General features: G+C 39.3%; 1 long non-coding RNA gene across 1 annotated transcript in view; it reads right to left on the bottom strand.

Annotated features, from left to right (window-relative positions):
- LOC121601414 overlaps positions 1–11,894 on the bottom strand; it is a 35,703-nt gene extending 23,809 nt beyond the window's left edge. The window contains exons 1-2 of the long non-coding RNA XR_006006098.1: positions 10,931–11,894; positions 10,382–10,838 (exon numbers count right to left, since the gene is read on the bottom strand). This is a non-coding gene — a long non-coding RNA (uncharacterized LOC121601414). The remainder of the gene's footprint in view (positions 1–10,381; positions 10,839–10,930) is intronic.
- Positions 11,895–15,871: the final 3,977 nt, after the last annotated feature.

Here is a 15,871-nt window from a genome sequence, read left to right as displayed (position 1 = left end):
GTCGTTAGGTTTAGTGCATGATATTTTTAATTTTAAGGTGACATTTCTAGAAGGCATCAGAAGCGAGAGTCAGTGCAAGCAATTCAAACACGTAAACTTGGAAAGTTATTTTTAATAAAAGTGGTTTTAAGGTAAATTAAGGTATAACACGAGACAAATTAATCAACAATACTCTGAAACGTTGCCACAATGCCCTGTGCTGCTTTGTGATACACCGCAAGCAAGAAATAGACCTCTTGAAATTAAATTGGATTTTTATCCTAGTGCAGCTGCGTATCATTGCACCTGATGGCAGGATAAAGTTTTACTTACACAAACGCACGACTGGTTTCATTTCAGGCCAACATTTTATCTCTATACGGCTAGAGCAATTTCACGCTTTCACAAGCAGAAGCGTAGTCTTGAGAAATGCGGCGACGTAAAGTGAAGAAAGCGTACGGGTAATAAAAAGAAGACTGGATGCTTTTTTCCCTTCCCGTTATGATTGACCATGTTCTTTTTTCTGTTTGGTTTCGGGGCTCGGGACTCTGCTGACGTTCAACTGGTCGGCTGGTGAGTTCCATTTCCGGCTTAGATTAATATGAATGGAAAGCCGCTTTGAGATGAGAGTAAGATTACTGGTTACATGGCACATAAGTGAAATTGTGTGTTCCTTCATCGAAGTTTACTAGCGTTGCTGGCCAGGAACGAACCATAGTCCAATTTTGGTCCGTGATCTGGTTACGCATTTGCTATTGCGGTTTATGGGGCTAAGTAAATATTCATTCGTGCTCGATAGATACGAAGCTCCATCTTCCATTACGTTACGCTGCGTGAGGTTTTTATTTTGCGGGCAGATGAATCACACGCACCATGCAGGAACAACAATGACGTCGATCAAATGGTAGAAGAAAAGAGAAATATTTTTATATATTTTTGTTTTCAACCAACTATATGGTGTATTTTCAGTTTTGACAGCGTTTTGGCAAACAACGCTATTATCTTGGCATAACTCTTAGTTGATATTTGGTCAGAAAGTTTAATCATGGATCCACTGCATCCGTCCATTACTGGAATGTGTGTGGATAACTATCTTCCGTGGTGCACATTAAACTTCCATCATTAAGCAAACACTCTCATACTGGCAAAGAAAGCTTTTCGCTCACTCGTACCTAGATTCCGATAGATCTCCAGACGGAGTTGAAAATTTTCAACACATTTCTAGTTGTATTATGAAAGAGAATTTATTACTTTTTAGTTCAGACGATACTGTTATGTGAAGTAATATCTTCAATCATTCTATGCCGTGGAGTGTGGAGCAAAACAAAGTAAATGCAATATGCCTGGTTGTACGCCTAGTTGGTCTGTATTTTATAAAAGTGACTAGTCTAATTGAATCAACAGAAACTTGTCCTCAAACGAAACGTTCCTCACTGTGAAAGTTGTGTATAAATCAACAACCGGACGGTAAAAGATATTCCTTTCATTTCACTTGCCTGCAAACTCAGGCTACATACACTTGTATTAAACGAACTCAACCGGCGATTCAAAGAGTAATGGTCAATGTTTTCTCAGATACTTAGCAATATCAAACCAGCTGTACAGTTATCTGCTTTATTTGCTTACAGTGTTTCTATGCCAACAAGATTCATCCTCCCGAGTTAAAAACGAACAAAAGGACTGAAAACAATTTAAAAATCAGTAAAGTTTCTGTAACATTGAAACAATCACAACCATACATCGAAAACAACTGATAGTTATTTTGAGTGAATTGAAAACGTTGATTGCTGTATTGGTAGAATGCAATTTGAAATAAGTGCGAGTTGATTTAAGTAACAAAAGATTAGAACGTTTCCTGCTTTTTGCAAAAGGAAAGTATCACGATAGTTTAACTTTCATTTGCAAATTTTTATTGAAAATTACAATAATATGTAATAATCAAAGCGATGTAAGAGCATTATTTTTAAAATTAAATTACCATTCCATTGTTTATGTTGCAAGTAAAGAATATACCATAAAAGTTCAGTAATTTGATGCTGGTCGTCCATCCCAAATCAACAAAGGAGCATTCCCTCCGGTGTTACAAGTAGCAAAAAAGTTTGTCGTTAGCTTTCATCACAATTGTATGACAGCAGCACATCGTAATGGAGGTTGGCTGTACTGACATAATTTGCATGGAGAATAAGTTTTTATGTTTAGGGATATGAACCGTTTGGCGGAGCTTGAGGTTAAAGTTAAAGTAAACAAAAGCGATGATTGGTTGGTGAAAGTTTAAATTTTGACACATTCCACGGAAATTGAAATTAAGTATTTGCGAGTTTTTACTCAGACTATTCCTGTCCATAACACGGAATTGTAGCCGCACTAAACGTGCTGTTGGGAGATTTAAAAGTAAACTTGAAATGCCGCCGGGGTTCCCCTCGATCATCAGACACAGGCTCTAAAATTATTGCTGACGGAGGGGTGGGGGAGGGGGGGGGTTGCAAATGATTCGCCAGCATCGGGGCCCCAACGGCCATCCTTCCGGGGGCCCTTGTTGCTAGTACTCTGTCCATACGGCATACTATAGCATGGCGATCTACGGGGCCCCTAAATCGGCGGGGCCCCAGGCGACCGCCTAGTCCGCCTACCGTTAGATCCGCCACTGGGTTACAGATAAAAGCCACTTCAGATGTCGGTGTTCGAAATGTTTCCTATTGTTAATAACCGTTAAGCAACGAACTGAACATATTCAGTCCTGATACAGGATACATTGGGGTGGGCGAACGATGAGAGCTAAATCGAGCTAGGGCTGTTGTGAGTAGTGTTATCCATTTAGAAGCGCCACTAATAATTAGTAATTACGATTCATTCGACTAACAACCAGAAACGAAATAAAATAAAACATTTCTATGTGTAAATAATTGCAACTAATGCTTGACAAACAATACTGAATGGTATTGGTTGGTACGTGTACAAGGGAACGAAACCAAAACCTAATGTGAAAAAAAACACTGTACGGACTTGTTTCTCGCAGTACAGTACATGAAATACATCAGTATCAGTACATCAAATATGAGTAACTGAACAGAGCGTCGTATATCCGACGAACTGTGTGGTACAATTAAGCTGTGAATGTATAGCGTAACACGCACTGGTGGTTCGTTGCTTGTGGTGTGGCATTGCTTTCAATCGACTGAGGCTGGACAAATGAGCGCGCGATTTCTCGTGTATCATTCGCGTCTGGCACGCTGGGTGACACACCTGTGCTGCTTACACCAAGCTTTGTTTGCACGTGATGGCTACCAAACATCGATTCGGATTTGTTTTGGGTCACCGTTTGAGTTAAGTACGTGACATCAATCAAACGAAGTGTACTAGCGGATCACAACACCATTCCGGTACACGTGTTGGCGCATTGTTCCGTGATAAACGGCTTTGCACAGCCTCGCTGTATGGACAGAGAATTGTGTCTAAACCAACGCCAGCCAAAAGGGGTACCAGATTGTATGCTGATGCTCTCCGCATTCCGCATTTGTGCAAAGTTAATGCTGGAATTTGGCCGGCACCACTTTTAGGTCTCTAAAACGCACCCCGATATGCGCATGCTCGCTAAGCAAAGGCTGCCACAAAGCTATTTTCATCAACATCGCCATCGTCAACATGATCATCATCATCGTCCGCATACTGTTTGCCGTTTGGTTTTGCTGTGCGAGGAATTTTGGGAACTTCGGCGACAGTTTGCTATCAAAGTTCCTTCTCACCATGCGGGCGCACATTGGTTAACGAGCCCATGAAAAGAAAGCCACGGTGGGTGGTGGTGTACGCGTGGTTCAGAGGTACGCGAACGTCATAAATCACTCCTCACTGTACTCAAAAATGCCCATATCAACACATCACCATGTGCATCCCCATAGAAAATGACACCGAAACAGCTTGCAATACGTGGGCCCGTGCTTGTATTTCTGTACTTTCCCATCTTGTGAACTTTCCCATCCATCAGCAAACCAAACAGCGACGTAAATATTTGTCCTCCAATGAACAAAAACCTAGTGAAACAGAGTGAAACGGACATGGAGTATAGAATTCCTCATTAACGTTGCAGGACGCAAAAAAAAATCCAAACAACCTGTCGTTTTGTCATTTGTTTTGCTATCCTCTGATTAGCTGTTGCATGATGGATCCTTTTATAACGAATTCTAATCAGCAAACCATTTCACTACACTTCTTTTCACGGACCATCACTCTTTAAGCCTCCGATTGAAAGCAAAAGCCACACTGAAACCAACGAGGAAGATTCATCAGTACGGTAGTGGATAGTGTTGAAGGTACTAATAAGAGTTTTTGTTATGCTTTACAAATAGAAAGGAAAGCAGAACAAAAAACCTGATGCGGCAAACGATTGTGTACAAAAGTATCAACAGTATCCGAGCCGAATGTCAATGTTAGGTTAGCGCTGTACGTAAATTACACTGCTGTACACGAAGCTACTGATTACAGCGTTCAAGTTTAAAAGCAGCGCGTTCGTGTGGACGGAGTAATAAAACATCAGTAAATACGTTCAGCTAGATATGAAGTGTTTCGTCTCTAATGGTAGAGTGCGAAACAGGATAACTTTTGAGAAAATGTGTCAGAACGAAAATTGTAATTTAAATAATATGAAGTATAGTATAGTGTCTCGAAGGATGCAAAAAGGTAAGGTTGCAGGAAGATAGTAAAATACAAATTTAAAATTAGACTAAAATACGAAGTACCAAATTACAGGGTTTTCCATTCCAATTAACAACTGTCCACAGTCAACTAGCAATCCTCGATTTGAAAAACACGATTGTCTACCACTTACAAACAAGTCAAGCCGTTTTTGGTACACTGTCCATTTCAATTTCACAATTGTCGTCTTCGAAAACACACGTCAGATGCGGCACGGGTTGTTTTGGTTTTGGCTGGAACGTGTATCACTTGTGTATAAGAATTGAACCATGCTGTAAACAGGTCTTGATTGAATATGAGAATATGAAAAAGTTGAGCAATATGGACATGCTAAGCAGTTTTATCATTTGGTTTTAGTTATTATTGGAGCGTTACAGTTTTTAAGTTATTTTGGGACGTTGTAATTTTTTTTTTCATTTGCTACCAGTAAAAGCACTGATTAATGTACAAATTTTTGCATTGTATTAAAAATTAAAATATAGATAAAACTGCCTAACATGTCCATGTTGCTCAGCTTTCCCAACTTCAAGTGATACACGTTCCAGCCAAAACCAAAACAACCCGTGCCGCATCTGACGTGTGTTTTCGAAGACGACAATTGTGAAATTGAAATGGACAGTGTACCAAAAACGGCTTGACTTGTTTGTAAGTGGTAGACAATCGTGTTTTTCAAATCGAGGATTGCTAGTTGACTGTGGACAGTTGTTAATTGGAATGGAAAACCCTGTAAAGTATCATGGAACATCGGTCATGGCTTTCAACAAACAAATGAACGTACGAGAAAGGGTTTTTTTGACATTGGCCATGATTATTGAAGCTGTTTTTACGCACTGGTAGTACGAAAAACAGAAAAAATAAGACCCCGAAAGCTGTTCCCACTTCACGCAATGATTGTAATGATGATGGACGAGCAGAGTCGAGGAATACGGGCGAATGTGTGTATTCAGGCCCAACCCGGTATGCACCCAAGTAGCATGCCCGCTGGTTTGATGCGAGTCAGTAAAGCAAAACTTTATCAATTTATCGTCAGGTTAGCATGTAACATAGCTGGCAGCTATTGGGTTTTGCGGTTGAAGCGCTTCAACGACTATCATACAGGGGGTGAACAGTAAGCGAGGAAACTAAACATCACTTACACTCCGGTGTTATCAAATATACGGCAGCTCCAGTGAATGTGTTTGTATGTGATGTTAAAATTTAACGAACAATACAAAAAAGAAAAACGTTGGAAGGAAACAAAAAAAAACAAACGAAACGACGAATACAAACATCAAAACGCAATCAAATATCCAACCACAGTGCGTAAAAGGGAGAATTCGTTGTGATTTGCTTTAGGTTTTTTTATCTTCTTTTTACTTTACAAAAGTCCGCGTGAATATGCACGCATCATCACCACAACACAAACCATGCAAAACGAACGTATTTGCTGCGGTATGTGTTTCAAAAGTGAAAAATAAAAACAATTTTAAAGCACAATACTTCAGATAGCAAGGCAAAAGCAAACAAAACTTTAAGTCTATCTAACAGTTGAAACAATAAACCTATGCCCGAAAAGCATCACGATCGGTTTTGCTGTTGCAGTTTTATTTCGATGCAATTGAAGCATATCTGCTATACAGAACATATTATGATACACACTATCAGCTATTGACACATTGTAACACATTTTGGAAAGCCAAATCACACCATTGCACAATGGGCAGTTTAGAACAATTTGCGGGATAAAATTATTTTTGCAGAAATTATTAGTTTTTATCGTTTGTAGTAAAGTATTATGATAGTAAATAACATTTTATATGTAGTTCGCATCCATACCACCAGATGGCGCTACTTAAAATAGTGTTTTAAGGGATCTTTGCTTAGTTTTATTCATTTTGTGTGTTTTTTTTCTTGTATTATTTGTTGCTAATAGTATAAACCTTTTTAAAATATACTGTAATGTTCCATAATATATGAACAAAACATAATAATTTTGAATAAGATAATTTTTTCCGCTTTGTATAGGACAATTGTAGCTAATTCTTATCACTTTTACTCACACGTAGTACAAATATTGAAAATTTACATACACAACTTAGGTGGATGGTATTACAAGCTCCTAACGTCTAATTCACATTTCTAAAGAAATGAATAAAGGCATTTAAATAATTATATAGAGCAGGTACATTGAAATAAAGTAGTTTCCAAATTCGTAATGAAAAGCAGCACATATTGTTTGTCTTTGAAGGTCAAAATTTTAAATTGGTTGTTAAAAAAAATAGGGATTGCACATTTTCCTGGGCATTGATATCACAATATTCAATATCATCCAATACTTTTCCAAGTCCTGAACTGCCTGCAGAAGAGATGATAAAAATAAAAATCTGATGTTCTTGGTTTTACAACTATCTGAAAAAATCAAAATTCAACAATAGCTACAAACTAAGTATTTACTTCATTTGTAAAGTTAAACCCTGTCTTTGTTTTAGTGCGTGTAGCTACTGTTATTGAACTGATTAACGAATCAGAGGAATACTGCTCATTATACAAAATGTCCTTCTGGATGCATTTTTTTTCTTGCAAACTATTCTTTGTAGCATACTCCCCTCTATCCTTATATTTAGTTTATCATGACTTTTGGGAGTTTCTTCTCCCAAAATGCCAATAGATGCTAGTGCATTCATAACATTTTCCTGCTATGCATATAATTTTGGAATTATTTTCCTTACAGCCGTCTGTAATCTGGAGTAGGACCAAAAGGTATTTGGTTCTGATTTGCTTCATTATATTTAATAATGAAGTTAGGTTAGAATAGAAATTTACATAATTCCAAATAAATTTCTAATAAAGTAAGTTCATGAGCTGAAACTAAGATACACAGCTTCGTAATTGAAATAAAAGTTGATCAGAAGCTCGTAGAATATATATTTTTGTAGAAAACACGACATACGCTACACTAGGCCCCTATGAAGCCGCCTAGTTACGCATGTGTCTGTTTTTAGAAAAAGTTGATGTGAAAAAACTTGAATAAAATTCGCGTTCGCAAACTTTCGCAGAAAATTTCTTCACAGATTGATAGTATATATATTACACTATTATGTGACATATATGAGACAACGCCACTCTATGCCACTTTCATAACGGCATCAAGTCAAAAATTAAACTAATGAAAATTTTCAGGAGGTTTCTTCAGTTATTATCGTATATTTTTGCATAAAATCAACTTAACTCAAAAAAATTTCATGTGTTTATAAAGCTGACTAAATATCTTTTATAAAATGTCTAAATTTATCAAAATCGGTTCATATTTGAAAAAGTTACAAAGGTTGAAAGTTTTCCAAAAAAGTGAAGATTTTTCTGCGTTTTTTAACAAATCTCGACTTTGAGAGGTCTTTTCTAGAGAACCAGAAAAGATAAAGCGCTCATATTTTTCTTAGTTTAACCCTTAGTATTAAAACCTATTATTTGGAATTGCTCTATTAAAAAGTTGATTTTTTGAATTTCATCCCGGCAAATGCCCATTGTGCATTGCAACACATTCATTATAATACATTCAGCAAATCAATCCACACCATAGCAACACACCCAGACCATACCGTTCATATAAAAACAATTGTTACACACTTATCAGAACCAAACGAAACGTACAACATAAGCGGCAACAGTATATGAGTTAAACCCAAAACAGGAACCTAGTGACAAGAACCATCGTTCTTGTCAACAAAAGACAAACGTAACTAGCTGAGTGAAAACAATTACTTCCCAACATACAACCCGGAACCAAAGGTGCGAAACCCTTAGCTTCATTTGAGTATAAATAAAACCAAATCCGATCATGGCAGGTTAGATTCGTTCGAACTGTCAGGATAGGACTATGTCCATCCAACATATATTAACTTATCATTTAAAGAATTCAGTTATGTCCCCCTGCCCAAGGTAAGGCCTCTAAACTCCAACGTTTCCAGTAAGGGAAACCCTCTAAAGGTTTCTATGATTCTATGAACAATATCCACCTAAGTTCTGCTCCATTCGGCAAACGATGACTTTCCTTAACGATGTTTGAAGGCCACCCTGGCCAACGTGAGTTCAAATTTACTACATGACAAACGTTCCAAAATCGAACATACGTGACTATCTCAAAACATACAGTGGCCGGCAGAATAAAGTGGCCACTACTTACAATTTTACCTTTTTTTTTATTGTTTTCTGTCAAAAATGAAGTTATTGTACTGCTTTATTTTTTGAAACATTAAATTATTTGTCCATAAGGGGCCGTCCATAAATTACGTAACGCTGAAATTGGGATTTTTCGACCACCTCCCCCCCTATCGTAACAAAACGTAACGTTGGAGGAGACCCCGCTTCCAAAATTACGTAACGCATGATCGAACACCCCCCCCCCCCCTTAATTTGGTTTTGCATCAACAAATACAAACTTGCACTTGCACTTGCCTATCTTTCGCTACCACTACTTTCAACACTCGACCCCTTGGCCAGCGGCTCCTCGGAATCAACGCATCAGAAATCAACGTATTCCCTAGCTTCACAAACTGACCTGCAGAACCTCGCGCGACCGTCAAAAAGCGTTTTGAATTTTTTTCCTGCCAGCCAGGACCCTCGGTACATGGCTTTGAAAACGAAACCGTACTAGTCTCTACTGGCTCAAGACTGACTCCTTTTCCTCTATCTCGCCAGCCTATCTTTGGCACTACCGCACCAGGCCCGTACGCTATCCAGCCGAGCCTAGTTTTGGCTGCTATTGGTTCGCCTATTCGTCCATCGGCAACGTTCTGCTCCCGTCCCAGATGGCAGTTGTCCATACCGATCAGTAGCCTTGGTCGTACGTGATCGTACGAAGTAAGCGACAGACCTCGAAGATGATCGTATCTGCTTAGCAAATCCGTAACGCACAAGGATTGCGCAGGAAGCGCAAGGCTCGCGACTGTATGTGCTTTACTGATCTGAAACGTTTTCCCGCCTAAGGCAGATACCTGTAGCGACACCTGCATAGAGTCTGGCTCTTCTCGTCGAGTACCGCCCGTCCATTTAAGACACAAGGGTCGATGCTGCCCTTCCAGTCCAAGCTCGTGAACGAGATCGTGTTCGACAAACGTAGCGGACGATCCGTCGTCAAGGGATGCGAACGTTTGAATCACACTATTTTTTCCGGATGATCGAGGCAGCCGAATTATCCAACTAATCCTGATTGACAGCACCGCACGACTGTTGTTTACCAACAATAATATACAGGTCGATGCGTTTAGCGTAGAATGACATGTAACTGTTTGAATTTTGTTGACGGTAAGATTGAAAACTACAGTCTTTAGCTGAGACACACGGCTCTTAAACCTGTATTATACGGTGGATTTTTTCATGGCAATTTTCTGTCAAACCTCTGTTTTGGTATTTTATAAATGTCAAGTTCGTATTCCCTATCAAAAGATATAAAGAAATAAAAGTGAAAAACTTACCCAGGTGGGCGATCATTTGTCAGTGACCAGTGATAGGAATGTATTACGTTACGTAACAGAATGTGAACCCCCCCTCTCCCCTATGTAACAAACCGTAACGCTACAGGGAACCCCCTCCCACCCCTTTGAGCGTTACGTAATTTATGGACGCCCCCTTTGCTGGTTACAATTTAAACGATTTTTTCATTGCTTTATGCTCACTTTAGCATGATATTTATTGAACATTTTTCGGACTGTTTCCACGTGCATTCTGGCATACTCACACTCTGAACTATTGATGGGCAGGTCGAACCGAACTCATCACACTCATGGGTTGGATTTGATTCCGACATTGATCTAGTACACCCGTTGCATCCACGGATTGGAATTGCTTCCGAAAGGTTTTAACCCTACACCGGGCCGAGTCGTGAAATGAATTGTATGACCCAGACCCAGTCACACGCAGTACACAGCAGGATGTTTTCCAAATGAAGGGGTAATTTTTCGTAACCCTTCCTTCCGCTTTTCTTTTCAACCACCGCCTAAGAATATCGTCGACTAGTGCTGCGTGTTTTCAGCCGGCACATGTCTGGTCTGGTTCCGATGACGTCATCGACTGCGCATCATTAGACGCGCATCATTAGACGCGCATCATTAGACGCGCATCATTAGGCGCGCATCATTAGACGCGTCCGTGGCGTCCTTGAAGTGCGTTCTTCTAAGATTTAGCTGCGTTGAAAGCTGTTGATGAAAATTAAACAATAATTAATCCATACTGTTTATAGAAACTAAACTGAGTTTGGAGTTTTGCAGAGGGTGAGAGAAACTGTTACCTGAATATTGTAAAATCGGACAACGTTTTCCTTCTACTGGTGATTGTGCACTTTGTTGATGAGGCCATCAGGTAGCCGTCGATGAGCCGTAGACGACAAGCTTTTGATGAATGTATCCATTAAATCACTCACGAGAACAACCGTAAAATTTGTTAGGATGAACCATTCCACAATTGAATTAGATGGCCCGCGGCTTCAAGCATGGACGAGGAAAATACGGAAGAAACCACACATAACCTCAGCACATGTATTCACAACGAATGTTCTGGATAAACTGACGATGCACAACAGCCGGATGAGCGGGATAGCAGAAGTTTCAGGGCAGATTGGCGTGTTGTTCGAAAGATATTTCTCCTTCACCCGTCTCCCCACCACCCCTTCACAACCATTTCCGTCTCTTCCTCGTGTGACATGCATGAACCAGTGTCGGTACTGAACGCAGACAGATTGTACCGATTCGTCGCATCCATCAGCATCAGCTTGTAGTTTTCGCTTGCCATTGTGATTGAGTTGTCGGTTAGATTCGATTGTATATCTTCTTTTCACTTAACACTGCACAGCTACAGACGCTTACATAGCCACTCGCACCCACCCATATACACGGGCAATTCACTTAGCTCATCTTAGCTTCAAGTATGGTTCGAGAGTAAGCTGCACAAAATATAAGCGATCACTGTACGAGCTTCAATATTAAATTTAACGTATAACGGAATGAATCACCCAGACCACATCAATCAGCAAGTGCAACATGTCGAAAGTTAAACAAACCTCCCAATGCACCATAAATCACAGATCATAAAATTTTCGCTCCATTTTTTTTTTTCACACATCATATCACACTTTCTGCCTCCATGTTGCAAGTCGTTCGAACGGAGGAACTCAACAAACTGCCACCATAAGGACCGCGGTTGGTGCAAATTACGCTCGCACTAAAAACAACCGCAACCACCAGCAGCAGCGGATGTCAACCATGAACTGAAGCAGTACCGTCGTGGAAAACCACCCTGAACCTGAACAGTGGGTACGCAAGGGAGGAAAAACATCGCCGCCGACTCGGACTCTCCTGGTGAGCGAGGACCGTTGCACGATGAGAGAGCGCTTGGTGGTTCCAGCACGAATGGAAATTCTCATTTTACGCTCCGGAACGGCAACGCGTTTCCACCCTCCAGATCAACTGGTAGCGAATGTGATGCTCTTTTGTTATTGCTTTGACGGCACTGGAACGGTCGTTGTTTTCATGAATGAAACCGTGGGCACGCACACACACATGCTAAATGTACATGTACATAAAGCTTTTTGACGGTGGTGCTCGTGTCTAGTGATCGTAGTGGCGTGTCAATCATCAGGATGTGATGTATCCCTTTGGCTGATGACACCATTCTAGCCTCCAAAAGAGGTATGAAGGTACTTGACTACTCGACTAGGCCCGGACTTTCGCTCTCGATTCTAAAGGTACGGACCTTGGCCTAGAACGTTGCCGACAGCGTCAAAAAATGTGATTGATTGGTTAGATGTTTTAATTGAGTATAACATCAATAAAAAGTGTTTTAAGATTTCGGTGAATTAGATTTTTTTGAACAAATGAATAGAATAATATTCGCGTTACACGAGATTTAGAAAAAAACGGTTCCATATATCTTTACGTGCAAAATAAAAAGTACTAGGCGCCTCCATCATATTATGTTTGAGTTTTATTTCCGCTCACAGACATTCCCAAGAATCGTTTTATAAAATGGATGTTTATTTCGTCAACGTTTTATTAACTTACATTCACCAGAATAACAAGAGGTTAAATTTAAAAATATGTTATTCCTTCAAAACCGCGTGCTCCTGTTATAAACTAACTGTTATAAATAACTATAAAAAAAGATTTCTAAGTGTGCAAAATGAAATGTTTGACAATTTTGAAATAAAAACTTGATGAGTTTTATGAAATATTTTGCCTGATTTTTGATAAAACAACCTTATTTTCAATTGTAATGTTTTTTCCTGTACTGGAGAAGAAAACTAATAGCATATTTGCATTGGATCGCGCTTCGTTAATGGGTTGGCCGAAATTGACTGGCGAAAAAACTATGTAAAAAGGTGTTACATTTCAGTTTTGTTATGTTCGTTTTGTTATGTTATTCGCTCCTGCGATGTTGCATTAACTATATGGAATGTGATAGCCGCAGCAAGTGTCAGTTTAAAAACGTATGTGCTTTAAGACAATTTTGACCAGAAAATGAATTTTGTCGAGCATGGAACATGTTCAATTTGCAATAAACATGATACAGGATCACATAGAGTGTTTGACCGACAGAAGTATGAAGTAGAAAGATACAGACAAGAAAAACTCAATGAATAAAACTTCATAAAGGCATGGATAATAACGAACATCAAAATCTTGGAAATAGTAACAAAATTCATCTAAGTCTATAGGATAACGTTTAAAAACAACTTATTTTTTTCAAATAATCCAACATGAACTACCTTAGAACCCTACCCTTACTCATAAACTCATTAACTTATAAAAAGACCATCAGTCAGAATAACAACACAAGATACAGAAAAAAGAACACAGAGACAAAAATAACGAATCGAAAGTTAAAATCAAACGACAAAAAGAAAAAATAAGAAAAAAAGGACATATAGCCTTAGTAGCTGCTCCTAAATTAAAGAGGTTCGTAGTAAAACGCAACCACGGACGAGTGGTGGAGGGCCCTGGAAGCTGGACTCCGTATACCAAACCGGGATACAACCTCAAAAAGATAAAAAAAGAAGAAGAAGAAAACAATTTCGATTTTTTCGTACGCACACCCGCAGGAGTGATTACCGCTACTTAAATACATACACCTTGGCTGTAAGCAAAGAAGAGGCCATTCAAAACTTACAGCTTGGGCAGCTGTGGGCTGCTCCACACTGTACGTGGCAGATTAAATTGATATTGTTTTCATTCATGACTTGTTTGTTTATATTTCGTTACGAGTGGTGAAAGTGGTGTCTAGGTTTCTCGGTTGATTTTTGTTAAGAATCACTGAACAATTCGGTAAAGTGTCGCAAAACCTGCTATTAGATTTGGTAGATGGAATGGGAAGCGGTTTGATGCACCAATGTTTGACAATTTGCTACCATGGCTCAAAAACTGAACTCTGATTGCGCTGCATAGAATGTGAACATCCGGCTTTTTATTTAAGCCAATGAAACGCGTAATCCTATAACAAATTCTACATAAACTGAAAGCGACTAACTTCAAGTGAAAGCAATATATTCATACTCATTTCCAACATTACTTACGAACCACAAATTTTGTAAGCAACCGCTGGTATGGTATATTGGGGCCCAAATAGTAAAACAAAACAGCTTTTCCTCAGTTGCTCAAATGACACCAATTTGATTCCCGCTATACTGCGTTCCACAACCAACAGATGATACGATGATACGATACGCTGTATGGCGTCATCGAAATAGCGTTGAAAGTGCATTTTGTTCGGTACAGTTCGGGACAGTAAATTTTATTTTCCACTATCGCCAATTTGATCCTTGCTCGCCCGTCAACTGTGTCCATTGCGATGCAGGACCGCTCATCGGTCGTAAATTTAACCATCCAATGCCCCCGACTTCCCTCACGCTCGAACAATATTAAATTTCTAACATTTTATGAAAACTTTGGCGCCAACCAAGATCACTTTTAGTTCCCTTTTACATTGAAAGTGCACAACAAACTTCCGGCACTAGCTCCCGCATGTCATCGGCTGGCGTGTGTCGTTCAATAAAGTTAGACGGATGGACGGGTTTTAGCCGGACGGAAAGCTTTGTTATCGCTCTACCTGGCGTGTTTTCATGGCGACAGTGGACACTTTCTTTATTGTATTTCTTTGTTTTATTGATTGAATTTACGCTAATACAACATGCGATACTGTGCGGACAGGAGGAGTATGTCGGATTTAAATTATGATCAGCTAAGATCAGGGTGTTTAAAACAAATATCAAGTTTTATTAAACTTTCGAACCAAATTAAAGTTTCTTCCTTGTTTGATAAGATTTTCATTTAAAATATATACTACGATGATAAGCTAGTTTAAACTCCTTTATATTGCGAGAGCTGATGTTTATGGTCCATTACATTTTACTTTGCGCAAGCTGACCCAGGAAGCTGATAATTGAGTATTTCCTTCGATACTCTCGGGGCAGCTCTAAATAACTAAACCAATTTGAAGCTAAAAATTACTTAGTTTATAGCTTTTGATGCATCTTTTCCGGTATATACCGCAACCTGATCAAAGGCTCGCAATGCTGCGGCATCCATGAGCGGCGTGAGTGATGAGAGTAAAATTAACTTTAGATCCCATCATTAGTTGCTCGTGGCATCCTTGCTAGTCGGAACATCCGGATGACCAGTAGGAAATGATAGGAAATTCTCTTCCACCAGTCCATTAGTGTATGGTTTGTTCAAAATGGCTCGTTTAGATAATTAATCCCAAACTCGTTGCAACGTGCTTTAAAGGTCTGTTTTTAATAATTTGCTTCTGGCAGTAAACCATTTTCCGGGCATGCCAACCAAGTCGTCTAGTCGATTATCAGTAAATCGGCGTTTTTGTATAAGTTATCAAGGTGATTAGAAAATCTTTAATCTTTTCCAACTGGGGACGTGGTTTCATTCGCCGAGATTGTGTTCTTCCACCATCGTAAGAAAAATCTACGCTTTTTAAACGCAAACGAATAATGTAATAATAAAATGAAACGATTATTATACCGTTTGTACGCACAACCAATTTTCTCCGTCGTCACGGCTGTAGTACAGCGTCGTGTTGTTCAATTTTCTTTTCATGATCAACTTGACACCACAGCGTGGCAATGAAAGTTTAGGTTGTCGTTGATCTGAACGAGATAATGTAAATTACAACGATAAGTGTTGGTAGCCGCTATACATTTAATGTCATACTCAAAGCTTCCTTATGC

The sequence above is a fragment of the Anopheles merus genome, chromosome 2R (genome assembly GCF_017562075.2).
Source record: "Anopheles merus strain MAF chromosome 2R, AmerM5.1, whole genome shotgun sequence".
NCBI classification, from domain to species: Eukaryota; Metazoa; Arthropoda; class Insecta; order Diptera; family Culicidae; genus Anopheles; species Anopheles merus.
This window is presented reverse-complemented; position numbering and strand designations above follow the sequence as displayed.